Genomic DNA, 4131 nt, shown 5'->3' with positions numbered 1-4131 from the left:
TGGGTCATGCCGGTTTCTATCGGCGTTTCATCAAAGATTTTTCGAAAATAGCAAAGCCCTTAAGTAACCTCCTTGTGAAGGAAAATGAATTTAAATTTGATGATGAATGTTTGAATGCTTTTGTTGTGATTAAAGAAAAGTTGGTCACCGCGCCCATAATCGTTGCACCTAATTGGGATCTCCCTTTTGAATTAATGTGTGATGCAAGTGATTATGCGGTTGGAGCGGTGCTTGGCCAACGACATGCGAAATTTTTCCATGCTATATATTATGCAAGCAAGGTTTTGAATGAAAACCAAATCAATTACACAACTACTGAAAAAGAGTTGCTTGCAATAGTATTTGCTTTGGAAAAATTTCGCTCTTATCTAATTGGATCGAAAGTTGTTGTTTTTTCAGATCACTCGGCACTTAAGTACCTCCTCACAAAAGGCGACTCAAAGCCTAGACTCTTGAGGTGGGTACTACTTTTGCAGGAATTTGATTTGGAGATAAAAGACAAGAAAGGTGTGGAGAATGTGGTCGCTGACCATTTGTCAAGGTTAGAAAATCCAATGGTGACCACAAAAGAGAAGTGCATTAACGAAGAGTTCCCGGATGAAAAATTGTTGATGGTTTCTAAAAGGCCTTGGTTTGCTGATGTAAGACCCGAGAAATTTATTTTAATATATAGATAACTATTTAATTTACGAGTCAAAATGCTTTAACTTCGTCTTTTATAACAAATGGTTTTATTACGTTTGATTTTATAAGAGAAATTTACGTTAATCTTTTTTTATTTTTTTATTTTCTAGTTTCGAGGACGAAACTCTTTTAAGGGGGTAATAATGTAACAACCTAATATTTTATATACGCATTTTATTGATTTATTATTTGATAATATAGTTATTAATTATTTTATATTGTATATTCTATTTGATATATTTTAATTTCATACTTTACGTTAATCATTGAATGATTCGTTTTATTTTCAAGTATGAGCTAAATTATTGGTTAAGTCAAAATTGAAGTAATCTTGCACACTTATCTCTATTTCAAACTTTGAAGACTTGTTTCTATTTCCAATTTTCTCTCTCACGAGCCAATGTTAATTAAGGTTATTAAAAGATAATATTCTTGATTCAATTGCTCATCATTCCCTTATTTATTTGATCATTCCCTCATTTATTGGATTCAATGTTAATCTCTCTCTTAATAGCTCTTAATTTCTACGAATGCTAGCATCCTAATTTGCCAAAAGAGACTTTCTCTTGTTGTCTTCTCGTGTTAAATTCTATTCATGTGATGAAAAACCATTCTTGCCAATTTATCTCCACCTACGTTTCTTATAAATGATTTATTTGGGAGGCAAGACACTAAATATTCATTATTTTCTCACATGTGAAATTATTTCCTTTGAATTTCTTTGAATTGCTTTTAATTGCAAATTATTCCTTCTTTATCTTTGCATAGAGATTGCCCAAGTATTTTCCTTCGTCAAACTAGCCATATAAAAACGCCAATCTCTATCATTATTTTTCTAAGTGCCATGCATTAGTTTACAAACATGAAACAATACAACCTAGCTATCATTTAACTCATCATCATCTTCGGTCTATACAAAATATTTTGACTTCCATCGATCATTTCCTAGCATCTACTTCTTCAATACTTCGTTAGTTTCACCAAACGTAGAACATATTTTTCAACGGTTGGGCTATCGAAACAAAGTCCGTAGTGAGAGTTGGATGGGCGATGCGAATTTGAGACTTAAAAGTTGCGCTAGGAAGTAAAGCGGCTAAGGTAAGGGCTTTTTCCCCATACATTCATGCTACATAGGGATTTGTTGTGAGATGATGGTAGAACCTTTATCACTTAAAATAAACCAAAGGAATTAATTCTATAAAAATAAATAAATTCGTTTGTATATATGCTTCTAGTAATTAGACTAATTATACATATGCCTAGTGCTTGCTTATTATTGCATATGCCTTGTCATGCATGCCGTGTATATATATGTTTGTTAATTTCCTATTTATTTCATATGATTAAAGATTTTGGTTTCCTTCTTTTCTTTGAAGCGTATGAATATTAGTTTGTGGGTGTGATCTAATAAATATAAATTAAGGGACGCGAATAAAAATACAGGGAGTGTTAGTTATGTCGCAGGTCAAGTTGGTCTTGTTAAGGAAGTGGAGTTTCATGCATCATATAGGATGTGTATAGCAGAGTTCCTATAGGTAGCCTTTGTGGCTTGGTTTATTTTTTTTAGCCTGTGTGGCTTGTTTATTTTTTTTAGCCTGTGTGGCTGGTTTATTTTTTTTAGCCTGTGTGGCTGGTTTAATTTAACCTGTGTGGCTTGGAGCCTGTGTGGCTGGTTCTCTCATTGGTATGAGACTTATTATCCGGATCATTAGTATATCATATAGGATGGTCTTAGTTACATTTCATTTCATGTAGAGATGGAACAATTAACAATAGTAGTAAGTGATGATCTTGGTCACAGAAGAATCAACAAAAAAAAAGATTAAAGAAAAAGTATAGTTAGTCCAGGGTAAAGCGGTGATCGTTACCTTCTCCCCTTTCATTTGATTTTGTCGTGCAATTTGTAATATGTGTAATATTGCCTTGTTTATTACTGTCGTTGAACAATAAGATGCTACCTATGTTTGTATATGTGTACTCTTATCACCCAAAAGTTTTTATAATAAACTAATAATTCTATTTTCGATAAGGTGAAGTGTTTTGTTATTATTTTATAACATTTTCTTGTGGTGAGTATGATTCAATATGGATCCGGAAATTGACCCTTACAACCAACATTTTAGGTACTCAAGGAGAAAGCTTTGATTGAATGTGATGTGATGCTTGAAGCGCGTACGAACGGGGAAAAAAAAATGGGTTTTGTAATTTGTGAATTTTATGTAATAGATAGTTCTTTGTTGTATTTTCTTCCGCTGGAATTTTCAAACTATTTGTTCAAATTAATTAAGTTTATATTTCTCTGAATTTCACTTCAATTATCTTTGTAACCATTTTATAAAAAAAAAATAAAATAGCGGCACATTTTCTAACTAAATATGATTTCTAACAAATATCTTGGATGAAAATCTGGGATGTTACAGCTGACATGGCTAATTTCAAAGCAGGAAATGAAATTCCGGAGGACTATTCCTATCAGCAAAAGAAGAAATTCTTTAGAGATGCTAACTTCTATTTTTGGGATGATCCATACCTATTTAAGGTGGGGCAAGATGGCTTGATCCGTAGATGTGTTGATGAAGAAGAGGCGCAAAGCATAATGTGGCATTGCCATAGTTCTCCATATGGTGGTCATCACAGTGGTCCACGAACAGCAGCAAAGGTGCTTCAAAGTGGTTTCTTTTGGCCGACACTGTTTGCAGATTGTGTAGAGTTTGCTAGAAGATGTGATAATTGCCAGAGGACCGGCAATGTTTCAAAGCGGGATGAGATGCCTCTAAACCAAATGCTCGAAGTAGAACCTTTTGATTGTTGGGGGATTGATTTCATGGGACCTTTTCCATCTTCACGGTCTAACCTTCATATATTGGTGTGTGTAGATTATGTTACAAAATGGGTGGAAGCTATTCCTTGCCAAGCAAATGACTCTCATACCGTGGTCAAGTTTCTTAAAGAAAATATTTTTACTCGGTTTGGGGTTCCTAGAATTCTCATTAGTGATGGAGGCAAACATTTTTGTAACAAATACTTGGAGAATGTCTTGGAGAAATACAATGTCAAGCACAAGGTGGCCACCCCATACCATCCTCAGACAAGTGGACAAGTTGAAGTATCTAACCGGCAATTGAAACAAATTCTGGAGAAAACGGTTTCTACTTCAAGGAAAGACTGGTCAATGAAGCTTAATGATACACTTTGGGCTTATAGAACCGCGTTCAAGACACACTTGGGGTTCTCTCCGTACCAACTAGTTTATGGCAAATCATGTCACCTACCGGTTGAGCTAGAACACAAGGCATATTGGGCTGTGAAATTTTTAAATTTTGATGCAGGTCTTGCGGGTGAGAAGAGATTGCTTAAGCTGAACGAACTTGAAGAATGGCGGATGCAAGCATATGAAAATGCAGTGATTTTTAAAGCAAGGACAAAGAAGTATCATGATAAAGGGTT

This window comes from Trifolium pratense, linkage group LG5, assembly GCF_020283565.1.
Source record: "Trifolium pratense cultivar HEN17-A07 linkage group LG5, ARS_RC_1.1, whole genome shotgun sequence".
Classification (NCBI taxonomy): Eukaryota; Viridiplantae; Streptophyta; class Magnoliopsida; order Fabales; family Fabaceae; genus Trifolium; species Trifolium pratense.
This window is presented reverse-complemented; position numbering follows the sequence as displayed.